This window comes from Aotus nancymaae, unplaced genomic scaffold (genome assembly GCF_030222135.1).
Source record: "Aotus nancymaae isolate 86718 unplaced genomic scaffold, 86718_ANA_hifiasm-v0.15.2.pri h1tg000014l, whole genome shotgun sequence".
Classification (NCBI taxonomy): Eukaryota; Metazoa; Chordata; class Mammalia; order Primates; family Aotidae; genus Aotus; species Aotus nancymaae.
In genome coordinates this window covers 63,709,625-63,726,937 of record NW_026988425.1, presented here as the reverse complement: position 1 = coordinate 63,726,937, position 17,313 = coordinate 63,709,625, and the positions used below count along the sequence as shown (strand labels likewise).

At 39.9% G+C, this 17,313-nt stretch overlaps 1 non-coding gene across 1 annotated transcript; it reads right to left on the bottom strand.

The window, feature by feature from the left end:
- Positions 1-224: 224 nt before the first annotated feature.
- Positions 225-331, bottom strand: LOC135274924 (U6 spliceosomal RNA). The gene has a single exon (XR_010342668.1). It is a non-coding gene; the product is annotated as a U6 spliceosomal RNA (small nuclear RNA).
- Positions 332-17,313: the final 16,982 nt, after the last annotated feature.

The following is a 17,313-nucleotide window of genomic DNA, read 5'->3' as shown; positions in this document are numbered from 1 at the left end:
ACCTCGTCTCTACTAAAAATACAAAAATTAGCCAGGCATGGTGGCTCATGCCTGTAGTCCCAGCTACTCGGGAGGCTGAGGCAGGAGAAAAGCTTGCACCCAGGAGGTGGAGGTTCAAACTTGCTGCAGCCTCAACCTTCTGGGCTCAAGTAATCTTTCTGCCTCAGCTTCTCTAGTAGCTGGGACTACAGGTGCCACTGCGCCCAACTAAATTTTTTTCTTGTAAAAACATGGAACACTTCACAAATTTGCGTGTCATCCTTGTGCAGGGGCCATGCTAATCTTCTCTGTATTGTTCCAATTTTAGTATACGTGCTGCCGAAGCGAGCACCCAACTAATTTTTTAAGTTTTTGTAGAGATGGAGGGCTTGTTATGTTGCCCAGACTGGTCTGAAACCCCTGACCTCAAGCAAGTCTCCTGCCTCCAGTGCTGGGATTACAGGCATGAACCAGCCTCAAAATATGGCTCATTTTTAAAGAGTGCTTAATATGACTCTGTGTCCATAGAAACATCTTAAACCACAATTGTAATATTATAACTCTTACCAAATGGAACGGCTTAAAAAAAAAAATCAGAAAAAATTTCTGTGAGTTTCTTACAGAAAGCAAGTAAAGTCATGAGAGACTCAAATTCCAAAAAGAAGTTACATTTCAGATGGAAAACATGAAGGTTTGGAGAATTTTGAATCAATTTTACTGTAAAAGATCAAGAATTTTCAGAAATTAGAAAAGACTGCAAATTTCTATCAAAATTAGCCAAGTAGTTTCTCACTTTGTTTCAATAATATTGAATTAAAACCAAATACTATGATGTCATGATCTAAGAATCAGGTCACTCTGGGCTTGAGTTCAGCTTCTGCAACTAACAAGTGATGTGAATTTGGACACATTGTTGATCCTCTCTGGGTAACAGTTTTCTCATCTATAAAATACAGGCATTTATTCAGTAACATCACCTTCAGCTTTAACATCTAATATCTCTAAGTTTGTAGATGACATTTGCACAATAAGAATACTGTATAAAGAGGCCAGGTACGGTGGCTCACACTTGTAATCCCAGTACTTTGGGAGGCCAAGACAGGTGGATAATCCAATCTTAGGAGTTCAAGACCACCCTGAAAACCTGTCTCTACTAAAAATACAAATATTAGTCGAGTGTGGGTGGCAGGCACTTGTAATCGCATCTACTTGGGAGGCCAAGGCAAGAGAATTGCTTGAACCCAGGAGGAAGAGGTTGCAATGAGCCTAGATCACACCACCACACTCTAGGGTGAACAGAGTGAGACTGTGTCTCCAAAAAAAAAAAAAGAACACTATACAAAGAGCCGGGTGCAGTGGATCATGCCTGTAATCCCAGCAATTTGGGAGGTCAAGGTGGGTGGATCACCTGAGGGTCAGGAGTTCGAGACCAGCCTGGCCAACATGGTGAAATCCCGTCTCTACTAAAAATATAAAAAAATTAGCTGGGCATGGTAGCAGGCACCTGTAATCCCAGCTTCTTGGGAGACCAAGGCAGGAGAATTGCTTGAACCCAGGAGACGGCGGTTGCAGTGAGCTGACACGGTGCCACTGCATTCCAGCCTGGGTGACAGAGTGAGACTCCGTCACTCTGAAGAAAGAAGAAGAAACATAAATGGAATGACAACTCTGAAGCAAAACCCAAATTTGTTTTAAAAATTGCTACTACCTCCAGCTTCAATGTATATACATATACATTTGTATCTGAGACAGGGTCTTGCTCTGTCACCTAGGCTGGAGTGCAGCAGCATGATCGTAGCTCACTGAAAGGTTGAACTTCTGAACTCAAGTGATCCTACCAGCCTCCTGAGTAGCTAGGGACTATAGGTGCACACCATCATACTTGGCTAATTTTTTTTTTTTTTTTAGTAGAGATGATGCCTTGCTATGTTGCCCAGCCTGGTCTTGAACTCCTGCTCTCAGGCGATCCTCTCGCCTTGGCCACCCGAAGTGCTGAGATTACAGGTGTTGAATCACTGTGCCTGGCCAACAACTAATTTTTTTGCATGAAGCTCTTTATGTCAATTCCATACAGTTGCATATTTCTTCAGTCTTTAGTGTCCAGTGTTTACTAAGTTAAGGAATGATGGTGCCTAAGTCATTTTGCTAAATCATATATTTAAGAAAGATGGCTGCACCATTTTTATGAACGATTAGGATAGGCTGTTGTTGAGAAAAAGGGAAATGTTTCCAATCAGCAGATTTCCTTCCTGCTGAGCTGGCAGATCTGTAAGTTGCAATGTAAGACCAGCCTAAGCAAAAACAAAATAACCCTGCAAATTATTTTGGAGTGGTAACATTAGGGATTTTTTTCCCCTGAGACAGTGTTTCGCTCTTGTTGCCCAGGCTGGAGTGCAATGGCGCAATCTCAGCTCACTGCAACTTCTGCCTGCTGGGTTCAGGTGATTCTCCTGCCTCAGCTGACTAAGTAGCCAGGATTACAGACATGCGCCATCATATCTGGCTAACTTTTGCATTTTTAGTAGAGATGGGGTTTCACCATGTTGGTCAGGCTGGTCTCGATCACCTGACTTCAGGCGATCCACCCATCCTGGCCTCTCAAAGTGCTGGGATTACAGGCATGAGCCACCATGACTGGCCTATATTAGGGATTAAGAGCTCTGATTTTGGAGTCAAAATTCCTGTGTCTGAGACACAGATCTACATTTTCTTAGCTGAATAACCTTGAGCAAATTACTTAATCTCTTAATATCTCAGTTTTCCCGGCTACAAAATAGCATTAATAACTACTGTACTTCATAGAGTGAGTATGAAGACTCAGCTAATATTTGTGATGTGCTTAGGACACTTCCTTGTATGTAGTAAAGGCTCAATAATTACAAATGCACTCAGCTGTCTTAATAAGAAAGAGTGCTTTTTGCCACAATTTACCATGGATACAGGCTACACCCTTAGAACCACACAGGACCTTTACCTCTTAAATAAATTTTGGCCAAGTAGCTTTTCCAACTGATGTAAAAACAAGTATATTAAAGTGCCATCCTTACCTAGTTGGAAGGATCATACTCAGCTGAAATTTGGATCAATAATTTCTCCGTATGGTGGAAGTTTGGAAATTCTTCAGGAATGATTGAAAAAATATTTATTTTGCCTTCCAGATTCACAGTTCTTTCAGGCACAGGAACTTACCCAGATTAGGAAAGACTTGGTCTGGAAAGCAGCACACAGTTTCCCATTATTAATCTAAAGAGTTCTGAATAAACTTGTTTTTTCCTTAGGCATCAGTCTTGTGCTCTTGATACTGAATGAACATTTTAAAACTGTCATTTTGATTCATCCAGCTATTTTTACATGCAAATCTTCCACATACCATAAAACATTTTTTTTTAAGAGAACATATGTGAAGATATTGCTGTTTGCAGCATTTACTGATTATGTACTGTGCTACTCTTTGGACTCACAAGACACATGGCATCTCTTCAGCAGATGGCTGGGGACAACTGGATCTACACATGTGAAAGAATGAAGTTGGATTCCTATCTCTCACTATGTAAAAAAAAAAAAATCAATTCAACATGGATCAACGACCTAAATATAAAAGCTGAAATCATACAACTCTTAGAAAAAAACATAGGAGTAAATCTTCATGACCTTGAATTTGACAATAGATTCTTAGATATGATAACAACAAAAGAACCAGCAATAAAAGAAAAAACATAAATTGGACTTTGTCAAAATTTAAAACTTTTGTATATCAAAGGATATTATAAAGAATGAAATGACAACCTATGGAATGGGAAAAATATTTTCAAACCATCTATCTGATAAGAATGTGAAATCCAAAATATACAAATAACTCTTACAATGTAACAAAAACAATTTTTAAATGAGCAAATAGATATTTTTTCAAAAAATGAAAAGATGCTCAACATCATTCAGACATTAGAGAAGTGCAAATCAAAACCACAATGAGATACCACTTCACAACCACTAGAATGGCTTTATGGGAATCATCACAAAACAAGATGGGCTGAGTGTGGTGGCTCATGCCTGTAATCCCAGCACTTTGGAAGGCCAAGGCAGAAGGATCGTTTGAGGCCAGACTAGGGGCCGGGCCCAGTGGCTCTCACCTGTAATCCCAGCACTTTGAGAGGCCAAGGCGGGCGAATCACCTAAGGTCAGGAGTTCGAGGCCAGCCTGGCCGATGTGGTGAAATTCCATCTCTACTAAAAATACAAAAATTAGCTGGGCGTGGTGGCGGGAGCCCGTAATCCCAGCTACTTGTGAGGAAGATGTAGGAGAATCGCTTGAACCCGGGAGGTGGAGGTTGCAGTGAGCCAAGATCATGCCACTGCACTCCTGCCTGGGCAACAGAGCAAGACTATCTCAGAAAGAAAGAGAATCAGAGAAAGAGAGAGAGAGAGAAACAGATGGGGGAAAAAGAGAGACAGAGAGAGAAAGAGAGAGAGACAAACCACAGACCAGACCAAACCAGGCAATATAGCAAGACTGTCTCTACAAAAAATAAAAAATTATCCAGGCATGGTGGCACATGCCAGTAGTCTCAGCTACATGGGAGGCTGAAGCAGGAGGATCACTTAAGAGGTTGAGGCTGCAGTGAGCCATTATTGCAACACAGCACTCCAGCCTGGGCAACAGAGTGAGACCCTGTCTGAAAAACAACAATGAAAACAAAAATAGGCCGGGTGCAGTGGCTCACACCTGTAATCCTACCACTTTGGGAGGCCAAGGTGGGCAGACTACCTGAGCTCAGGAGTTCGAGATCAGCCTGGGCAACATGGCAAAACCCCATCTCTACTAAAAATACAAAAATTACCCAAGTGTGGTGGTGCACGCCTGTAGTGCCAGCTACTCAGGAGGCTGAGGCAGGAGAATTGCTTGAACCCAGGAGGTGGAGGTTGCAGTGAGCCGAGATCGCACCATTGCACTCCAGCCTGGGCAACAGAGTGAGACTTTGTCTCCACAAAAACAAATATAAAAATTAACAAATGCTGAAGAGGATGTGGAGAAATTGGAACCTTTGTACATTGCTAGTGGGAATGTAAGATGGTGCAGCTACTGTACAAGTTCCTCAAAAAGTTAAACGCAATTACCATATGAATCAGCAATTCTGCTTCTAGGTATATACCCAAAATGATTAAAAACAAGAACTTAAAATGATACTTACAATGCCAGTGTTCATTGCAGCATTATTCATGATAGCCAGAAAGTAGAAACAACCCAAGTGTCCCTCAGCAGACAATGGATAAACAAAATGTACTACATACCATGGAATATTAGCTATAAAAAGGAATGAAGTTCTTTTTTAAAGTTGGTAGATAATAATTGTACATAACATGTGAAGGAATGAAATTCTAGTATATGCTACAACATGGTGAACCTTGAACAATATCCAAAGTGAAATAAGCCAAACAAGTGATTCCACCTATAAACAATATCTAGAATAGGCAAATTCATAGAGACAGAAAATAGAAGAGAAGTTGTCAGGGGCTGGTGGGAGGGAAGATTTATTGTTTTGTTGTTGTTTTGAGACGGAGTCTCGCTCTGTCGCCCAAGCTGGAGTGCAGTGGCCGATCTCAGCTCACTGCAACCTCCACGTCCTGGGCTTAAGTGATTCTCATGCCTCAGCCTCCTGAGTATCTGGGTCTACAGGTGCCCGCCATGATGCCCAGCTAATTTTTTGTATTTTAGCAGAGACAGGGTTTTACCATGTTGCCCAGGATGGTCTCGAACTGCTGAACTCAGGCGATCCACCCGCCTTGGCCTCCCAAAGTGCTGGGATTACAGGCCTGAGCCACCGTGCCTGGCCTGAAGATTTACTGTTTAATGAATACAGCATTTGGGATGATGAAAGGGTTCTGGAGATGGATGGTGGTGATGGTTGTACAACATAGTGAATCCCTGTAATGCCACTGAGTGGTACACTTAAAAATGATTAGAATGTAAGTTTTGTTACATATATTTTACCGTAATAAAAAGTACTTGAAAAAAGATGAAAATTTTTCTAAATTTGATAAATATCAGCTCGCAGATCCCAAGAAAGTTCAGTGAACCTCAAGTAAGATATATACAAACCAAAGCACACCTAGGCATATAACAGTCAAACTGCTTAAGACCAAAGCGATACTAGCAACAATTAGAAAATGAAAAAAAAATTTTTTTTTTTTGAGACAGGGTCTTACTGTGTTGCCCAGGCTGGAGTACAGTGGTGCAATCTTGGCTCACTGCAACCTCTGCCTCCCAGGTTCAAGCAATTCTCCTGCCTCAGCCTCCCACGTAGCTGGGATTACAAGCACTCACCACCACGCCCGGCTAATTTTTCTATTTTTAGATAGAGATGGGGTTTTACCATGTTGGTCAGGCTGGTCCCAACTCCTAACCTTGTGATCCGCCCACCTCGGCCTCCCAAAGTGCTGGGATTACAGGCGTTAGCCACCGCACCTGGCCGAAAAACTATTTTTAACAACATTTACAATACTGTCAAAATATGTGAGTACGTAGGAATACATTTAATGAAAGATAGGTAAAGTCTACACTGAAAATTATCAAATAGTGCTTAGAGGAGTTAAAGACATAAATAGGTGAAAATATTATTTCACATTTATTTATTTATTTTCCAGGGACTACAGCTCTTTCTTCCTTTAGGCAGCTAGGGTGAAGGTAATCTCTAAGCATCATCTTACATATAGCTAATTCTTTTACTAGTAACAAATCTTTTCTGTTTATTAAGAGTCTTCAATAATTTAATATTAATATTTTATTCATTTTATCTGAGTTATTTGGAAAGCATTCTGTTATTCAGGGATTTTTCACGAATTCATGCTACTGACCAAAAAACATTAGTGAAGGTTTATTTTATCTATTCTATCAATGAACATTCATGCTCTCATGGCCTCAGAATTTTCAACCACTCAAAACTAAGTGAGAACATAAAATTATACATCAGAATAGTCATCTAAAATATATACAGGTATACCTGTTGACTGGATTGTCTCTGAGACTTCAAGAGATTCCAGGGAAGGCAGGATGAGAAGCGGTTCCTGTTCGGCTGTGCCAAGTTCCAATTTGCTTACAGGGCACTTGGTGACAGAGGCCTTAGACAGCTCAAGAGCTGGGCGGATGCTTTAAATAAAGATTCTGCTGTGGTTTAAATGGAGTTTGAGGCACTCTGAAGCTGAGAAAACTGTCATTAGAACCCCGAGCATCTCCTGGTCTACAGCATCAGTATCATTCACATGGACTTCCAGACAGGGAATCTTGTACTGCTTTGGAGATAGTTTCCAATAGCCAGTACTGATGTCTGGTGGTGCCCTGTGCTGGGTATTCAGACAACTCTTTATGCTAGCCTCTTTCAGCTACATTTTGAGGAAACACCCCTCCTCCCACTTTCAGGCCTGTTCTCTATAGCGTTCTGGTCTTCTGAGTCATGTTAGTCAATAAATTCTCATTTTTGTTTAAGCCGGTTTGGATTAGACTTCCCATCACTCTCCACTAGGAAATTCTTACTGATTAAAGATAGTTAGCCAGCTGGGAAGAGCCAGCTCTGAGGCCCACTGTGGGTGACAGCTCCTAGGTCAGGGGATCTTAGCAGGCATTCAGATAGAGGCAGCAGAGGGAAGCTGGGGCAAATGGCTTCATTCATAAAGGGAAGACTGTCTGGAAGGCAAACGGAGCCCATCAGAAGCCAGCCCTGGAGAAAGAAAAAGGCTCTAGATCAGCAAGTGAATGTGATATTTTTTCACTGTGAAGATGGGAGGCAGGGAAAGGAGAAAGGAAGAAAGAAATCAAACCCATGACATAAGAATAATGCCTATGCCCTTCTGAGTCAGACATTTATAGGTAATCCAAAAACTTGAGGAAAAAAATGCTGTTATGCATTACCGTTATTCAACAAATCCCTTGTAGCTTTGAATATACTGGGCAATTTCCTCTGAGGATTTCTTACTTTGAAGAAATTCACATCTGTAATTAATGAATATAATTAAAATGTACCCCAATACCGTGATAAAGCTGTTCTATATCAAAATGATCATTTATAAAAATGTATTGAATTGTTGAATTTTACTATACTTCAATAAAATTGCCCAAAAATTTACTGCAAAACTTACTTAGAATTATCATTTTTCTTATATATTTTTTATTCCTATTAGTGACAACATGTGTAGTTATTTAAAATTAAATCTTCAGATTAACTTTTTTCTTGAAATAAAATATATAATATAATTAAACAGTTACTTACAGTAAAGAATGGAGCTTTTGATTTTTGGAGTTAAGCAGTGGTGACTAAATCTAGTTCCTATGGTTATATGAAAGCTATTGGCAATAAAGATAACTATATTTAAAATAATAAGCCAGATGCAGTGGCTCACAGCGAGGAGTTTGAGACCAGCCTGGGCAACATGGCAAAACATGCTCTCTACAAAAAATACAAAAATTAGCCGAGCATGGTGCCACACCTCAGTAGTCCCAGCTATTCAGGAGGCTGAGGGAGGAGGATCACCTGAGCCCAGGTAGATAGAGGCTACAGTGAGCCATGATCAGGCCACTGCACTCCAGCTTGGGCAAAACAGTGAGAAAGAGTGAGACCCAGTCTCAAAAAATAAATATACAAAATCATTTTAAAATAGCAATAATAATATATTTATCTACTGAACAAAAAATTATGTGTTAAAAAGTAATGGATATTAATTTGTAATTTTTTGTTTTTTAAAAAAAGCATATTGAATACTATTTTAAAAACACATTCATTTACAAAACCATAGGTGAACAACAAAAAAAACCACATTCATTTACTATAAAAGAGAACCAGTTTTAAAATTAACTTTTAAAAATTAACTATTGCTGGGCGCAGTGGCTCATGCCTATAATCCCAGCACTTTGGGAGGCCAAGGTGGGTGGCTCATGAGGTCAGGGTTCAAGACCAGCCTGGCCAAATGGTGAAACCCCATCTCTACTAAAAATACAAAAATTAGCTGGGCATGGTGGCAGGTACCTGTAATCCCAGCTTGGGAGGCTGAGGCAGGAGGATTACTTGAACCTGGGAGGCAGAGTTTGCAGTGAGCCGTGATTGCACCACTGCACTCCAGCCTGGGCGATAGAGCAAGACTCTGTCTCAAAAAAAAAAAAAAAAAAAGCCTCCAAATCAAATTTAAGTTCTTTTTCTATGGTGCCGAAATAAATAATGGGCTGGGAACCCAAAGGCTGGAGGCTTTGTCCCTGCCCTTCCACCAATGGGGATGTAACCAACCTTGCCATCATTCTCTCATAATCACAGGAGAACATGGAGGCCATCAGATGATCTGCATGTTTCCCCAGGGCCACGATTCTACATGATAGGCAGCCAGGGTTCCCAGTCTTCAGGTGTATACATCTTTCCAAGGATTGCCCTAAGTCTGCACATAACCCACATGGCACACAATGCACAGGGTGGTGTCCTGTCCTCATGATTTATATAGATTGAGGAGGAACTCAGTACCTTAAAAAAATTACCGTGAAATCAGCTTACATTTATGGAGTGCCACATTTTTCTTTCTTTCTTTTTTTTTTAAGCTGGAGTCTTGCTCTGTCACCAGGCTGGAATGCAGTGGCTCGATCTCAGCTCGCTGCAACCTCTACCTCCCAGGTTCAAGCAATTCTCCTGCCTCAGCCTCCCAAGTAGCTGGGACTACAGGTGCGCACCACCACACGCAGCTAATTTTTGTATTTTTAGTAGAGACAGGGTTTTACTATGTTGGCCAGGATGGTCTCCATCTCTTGACCTTGTGATCCGCCCACCTTAGCCTCCCAAAGTGCTAGGATTACAGACGTGAGCCACAGCACCTGGCCAAGTGCCACATTTTTAAAAAGTGTAAGAGTATACTCAGACATTTTGTTGATCGTTTATGAATGAAGCAACAGGGCCGGGCATGGTGGCTCAAGCCTGTAATCCCAGCATTTTGGGAGGCTGAGGCAGGCAGATCACCTGATGTCAGGAGTTCAAGACCAGTCTGATCAACATGGAGAAAACCCGTCTCTAGTAAAAATACAAAATTAACCGGACGTGGTGGTGCATGCCTGTAATCCCAGCTACTCGGGAGCCTGGGGCAGAACAATCGCTTGAACCCAGGAGGTGGAGGTTGCAGTGAGCCAAGATCTCACCATTGCACTCCAGGCTTGGAGCGAAACTTGTCTCCAGAAAAAAAATAAAATTAAAATTAAAAAAAAAAAGCAACAAATTGAAGTCCAAAAAGCTAAAGACAGAGTAACCAACAAGAAACTTGGGGATTCTGGTTCTAACTCCAGCTCTTAAATTTTATTGGCTGATCATGTGCTTATGATGACAAACAAATGAAAGGCAAAACAATTGGTCATCAGTCATCCTCACATTATACATGGTAATTTTTACAAAGTATTTGCTCATATGCTTTGTTTCTCATTCTGCCAACCACCAGACAAGCTGTACATTAGTTTTATTTTTATTTTTTTAAATCTTTTTTCTAAGATGGGGCTTCACCATGATGGCTAGGCTGGTCTTGAACTCCTGACCTAAGGTGATCTACCCACCTCGGCCTCCCAAAGTGCTAGAATTACAGGTGTGAGCCACCACGCTTGGCCTAAGCTGTACATTATTATCTGCTGTGGAAGTTGCAGATACCAAGATGAAATCACTTTCCTCAGACCCACACAAAATAGGATTGGGAAGGCACGAAGGAGTGAGGTTCAAGGTTATATGTCCAAGATAGGAACGGTTCCAAAGACTTTTTCCCATAAGAAATCCCTTCATGCCTGTCACACATCTCCTGCTTTGCATTGCTTGCATGTATGCACATATTACTATGACAAGGTTTATCATTGCACATTCTTTATGACTGCAGCAATTCAGATAAGATGAGATGCTCTCAAAAGAACACCTGCCCAGGAATGGCAAATCCACCAATGAATACACAACAACTCTGGCTTTGAGCCCTCAGAACCAAGGAATTCAATTCCATTCCAATTCCATTCCGATCCACTCCAATTTCAATCCAATTCAATTCCATTCCATTCCAATTCCCATTCCATTCCAATTCCATTCCATTCCAATTCCAATTCCAATTTTCCAATTCCATTCCAATTCCAATTCCATTCCAATGCCCATACCATTCCATTCCAATTCCCATTGCATTCCAATTAAATTCCATTCCAATTCCGTTCCATTCAATTCCAATTCCAATACCATTCCATTCCAATTCCATTCCATTTCAATTCCATTCCATGCCAGTTCCATTCCCATTCCATTCCATGCCAATTCCATTCCATTCCAATTCCGATTCCATTGCAATTCTGATTCCATTCCATTCCAATTCCTATTCCATTCCATTCCATTCCAATTCCATTCCATTCCCAATTCCATTCCATTCCCATGCCATTCCATTCCGATTCCATTCCATTCCAATTTGATTCCATTCCATTCCAATTCCAATTCCATTCCATTCCATTCTGATGCCAATTCCATTCCAATTCCAATTCCATTCCCATTCTATTCCAATTTGATCCCATTCCAATTCCATTCCTATTTCATTCCAATTCCAATTCCATTCCATTCCAATTCCACTCCATTCCAATTCATTCCCATTCCATTCTAATTCCATTCCCACTCCATTTTAATTCCAATACCATTCCAATTCCATTTCCATTCCAATTCCAATTCAATTCCATTCCCATTTCATTCCATTCCCATTCCATTCCAATTGGTTTCCATTCCATTCCATTCCGATTCCAGTTCCATTCCATTCCATTCCTATTCCAATTCCATTCCCATTGCATTCCATTCCCATTCCAATTCCAATTCCATTCCCATTCCAATTCCAGTTCCATTCCATTCCACTCCAGTTCCATTCCATTCCATTCCAATTCCATTCCATTTCATTCCAATTCCAATTCCATTACATTCCAATTCTATTCCATTCCAATTCCAATTCTATTCCATTCCAATTGCATTCAATTCCAATTCCATTTCCATTCCACTCGAATTTCAATTCCATTCCAATTCCATTCCCATTCCACTTCCAATTCCATTCCAATTCAATTACCTTTCCAATTCCCATTCCATTCAATTCCCATTCCATTCAATTCCCATTCCATTCCCATTCCATTCCATTCCCATTCCATTCCAATTCCATTCCATTCCATTCCCATTCCAATTCCCATTCCATTTCATTCCAATTCCATTCCATTCCAATTCCATTCCAATTCCAATTCCATTCCATTCCAATTCCATTCCATTCCCATTCCTTTCCATTCCCATTCCTTTCCATTCCCATTCCATTCCATTCCAATTCCATTCCATTCCAATTCCATTGCAGTTCCATTCTATTCCTATTCCATTCCATTCCAATTCCAATTCCATTCCTATTCCATTTCATTCCAATTCCATTTCCATTTCATTCCAATTCCATTAATTTCCAATTACATTCCAATTACATTCCATTGAAATTCCATCCATTCCCATTCCAATTACATTCCCATTCCATGCCCATTCCATTCCAATTCCAATTCCATTCCCATTCCAATTCACATTCCATTCCCTTTCCATTCTAATTCCATTACATTCCAATTCCATTCTAATTCCATTCCATTCCAATTCCATTCCAATGCCAATTTCATTCCATTTCATTCCAATTCCATTCCATTCCAATTCCATTCCACTCCATTCCAATTCCATTCCAATTCCATTCCACTCCTTTCCAATTCCATTCCAATTTCAATTCCAATTCCATTCTTATTCCATTCCATTCCAATTCCATCCCATTCCCATTCCATTCCAATTACATTCTAATTCCAATTACATTCCATTCCAAATCCATTTGCATTCCAATTCCAATTCAATTCCCCTTCCCTTCCAATTAAATTCCCATTCCATTTCAATTCCAATTCCATTCCATTCCAATTCCAATTCCATTCCCATTCCATTCCAAATCCAATTCCATTCCACTCCAATTCCATTCCAATTCCAATTCCATCCCAATTCCAATTCCATTCCAATTTCAATTCCATTCCATTCCATTCCAATTACATTCCCATTCCATTCAAATTCCATTCAAATTCAGATTTCATTCCATTCCAATTCCAATTTCATTCCAATTCCAATTCCATTACATTACATTCTAAATCCAGTTCCATTCCATTCCAATTTGATTCCATTCTATTCCAATTCCAATTCCATTCCCATTCCATTTCAATTCCAATTCCATTCCGATTCCATTCCATTCCATTCCAAATTCCAATTCCATTCCATTCTAAATCCAATTCCATTCCATTCCCATTCCATTCACATTGCTTTGCATTCCATTCCATTCCAATTTGATTCCATTCTATTCCAATTCCAATTCCATTCCATTCCAATTCCAATTCCATTCCCTTTTCGATCCAATTCCAATTTCAATCCATTCCAATTCCATTCATTCCATTCCAATTCAATTCCATTCCAATTCGAATTCTATTCCCATTCCATTCCAATTCCAATTCCATTCCATTCGAATTCCAATTCCATTTCAAATCCAATCCATTCCATTCCATTCCAATTCCAATTCCATTCCCATTCCATACGAATTCTTATTCCATTCCATTTCAATTCAATTCCCATTCCAATCCAATTCAATTCCGTTCCAATTACAATGCTGTTCCATTCCCATTCCAATTCCATTCCCATTCCATACGAATTCCAATGCCATTTAATTCCAATTCAATTCCCATTCCATTTCAATTCAAATTCAATTCCATTCCATTTCCAATTCCATTCCATTCCAATTCAGTTCCATTACCATTCAATTCCCATTCCATTCCAGTTCCATTCTATTCCAATTCCATTCCATTCCAATTCCAATTCCATTCCCTATCCATTTTAATTCCATTCATTCCAATTCCATTCCATTCTATTACAATTCCATTTCCATTCTGATTCCATTCCAATTCTATTCCATTCCCATTCCAATTCCATTCCATTCCAATTCCTATTCCATTTCATTCCCATTCCAATTCCCATTCCAATTCCATTCCATTCCAATTCCTATTCCATTTCATTCCCATTCCAATTCCCATTCCATTCCATTTTCATTCCATTCAATTCCAATTCTATTCCCCTTCCATTCCATTCCAATTCCTATTCTATTCCATTCCCATTCCAATTCCCATTCCATTCCATTTTCATTCCATTCCATTCCATTCCAATTCTATTCCCATTCCATTCCATTCCAATTCCAATTCCCATTGCATTCCATTCCCATTCCATTCCAATTCCATTCCATTCCAACTCCAATTCCATTCCATTCCTGTTCCAATTCCATTCCCATTGCATTCCAATTCCATTCCATTCCCATTCCAATTCCATTCCAATTCCCATTCTATTCCAGTCCCATTCCATTCAATTCCTATTCCATTGCATTCTCGTTGTATTCTGTTCCAATTCCATTTCATTCAAATTCCAATTCCTATTCCATTCCATTCACATTCCATTCCATTCCATTTCCAATTCCATTCCATTTCATTCCCATTCCATTCCATTCCAATTCGATTTGATTCGATTCCATTCCATTCCAATTCCAATTCCATTCCATTCCAATTCCAATTCCATTCCCTTTTCATTACAATTCCAATTCCATTCTATTCCATTCATTCTATTCCATTCCAATTCCATTCCTTTCCAATTTGAATTTTATTCCCATTCCATTCGAATTCCAATTCCATTCCCATTCCATTCTAATTCCAATTCCATTCCATTCCAATTGCAATTCCATTCTCATTCCATTCCAAATCCATTCCATCCCAATGCCATTCCATTCCCATTCCATTCATTCCAATTCCATTCCATTCCAATTCCATTCCAATTCTATTCCGATTCGATTCGAACTCCTTTCCATTCCGATTCCATTCCATTCCCCTTCCATTCTTTCCAATTCCGTTCCATTCCATTTCCAATTCCAATTCCATTCCATTTTAATTCCAATTCCATTCCATTCCAATTCCATTCCATTCCAATTCCATTCCATTCCATTCTGATTCCATTCCATTCCATTCCAAATTGATTTCATTCCAATTCCAATTCCATTCCCATTTCATTCCAATTCCAATTCCATTATTTTCCAATTCCATCCCATTCCCATCCTATTCCATTCCAATTCCACGCCATTCCAATTCCATTCCCATTCCATTCTAAATCCATTCCCATTCCATTCTAATTCCAATTGCATTACAATTCCAATTCCATTCCCATTCCAATTCCAATTCCATTCCCATTCCATTCCATTCCAATTCCATTCCCATTCCATTCCCATTCTATACTAATTCTAATTCCATTCTATTCCATTTCAGTTGCATTCCAATTCGAATTCTATTCCCATTCCTTTCCAATTCCAATTCCGTTCCATTCCAATTCCAATTCCATTCCATTCCCATTTCATTCCAATTCCATTCTAATTCCATTCCCATTCCTTTCTAATTCCAATTCCATTCCAATTCCATCCCCATTCCCATTCCATTCCAATTCAATTCCCATTCCAATCTAATTCCAGTTCAATTCCATTCTAATTCCATTGCCATTCCATTCCAATTCCAATTCCATTCCCATTCCATATGAATTCCAATTCCATTTCATTCCAATTCAATTCCTATTCCATTTCAATTCCATTCCAATTCCAATTACATTCCATTCCCATTTAATTCCATTCCAATTACTTTCCATTTGAATTACATTCCCGTTCCATTCTATTCCAATTACATTCCATTCCATTCCAACTCCAATTCCATTCCCATTCTGTGGGGATCGCTCCAGCGTTGAGACCACTCGGTGTCCCCGCCATAATGGAGCTTGAGCCCGGACATGTTTCTCACCCCCTGGAAGCAGTCGAGACCAGTGAAAGAGAGATTTAATAGAAGTTTGAGTTTGCAGAAGCCTATTTCTGGTCCACTGACCTAAAAGGCTGGGTGAAAGCTGTGTGGTTTTACTAGGCATTGTTTCTTGAAGTACCTGCTCTGGGCTAGTTTCATGACTTTGTTTACCCTCTATTGATGGGTCCCATGCTTGTTCCTGTGACTGCTATTTGCAAAGTTAATGGGTCTATCGCCTCTCTGATGACTTGCATAGATCATTAACATTTTAACTATAGGTTTCCTCACCCTGATAATGAGACCCACCTCCATGACTTGATTGTACCCATTGTGTGACTTGATTGTACCCATTGTGTGTTTTCCGCTGCCTAAGCTTGTAGCCGGATGGCTCTCTCTTCCCTTTATCAAGATAATGGCATCTGTTCTGATACTTGAGATGGGACTAAGAATGCTTATGTAAATGAGGTGGGGCAAAGAATGTTCCTGTAAAATGAGGTAGGAAAAGATATATATACTAACTCAGTGTACAATAAAGTTGCTGGTTTTAGGGCCAGCCCTCCAGACTCCAGCTGTCCTGTCCTTTCTTTTCTTCCGCGCACTCTCTCTTCCAGGTATTGGGACCCTCTTGCAGGTCGAGAGACCCCGGCAGACGTGCCGTTCTCACCGGCCCCCGACACCATTCCATTCAAATTCCAATTCCATTCCATTTCAATGTGATTCCGTTCCAATTTGATTCCATTCCATTCCATTGTGATTCCAATTTCATTCCATTCCATTCCGAGTCCAATTCCATTCTCATTCCATTCCTATTCCATTCCATTCCTATTGCAATTCCATTCCATTCCCATTCCAATTCCATTCCCACTCCATTCCAATTCCATTTCCATTCCATTCCAATTCCATTCCATTCCACTCCAATTCCATTCCATTCCAATTCCAATTCCTTTCCATTTCATTCCAATTCCAATTCCCTTGCATTCCAATTGTATTCCATTCAAATTCCAAATCTATTCCCATTGCATTACAATTCCATTGCTATTCCATTCCAATTCCAATTCCATTCCATTTCCATTCAATTCTAATTCCATTCATTCCAGTTCCATTCCATTCTATTTCCAATTTCATTCCATTCCGATTCCATCTCCATTCTGATTCCACTCTGATTCCATTCCATTCCGATGACATTCCATTCCCTTTCCATTCATTCCAATTCCATTCCATTCCAATTCCATTCCAATTCCATTCTAATTCCATTCATTCCAGTTCCATTCCATTCTAATCCCAATGTCATTCCATTCCAATTCCAACTCCATTCTGATTCCACTCTGATTCCATTCCATTAAGATGCCATTACATTCATTCCAATTCCATTCCATTCCATTCTGATTCTAATTCCATTCTTTTTCCCATTCCATTCCTATTCAATTCCAATTCCATTCCATTCCATTTCATTCCATTCTATTCCAATTC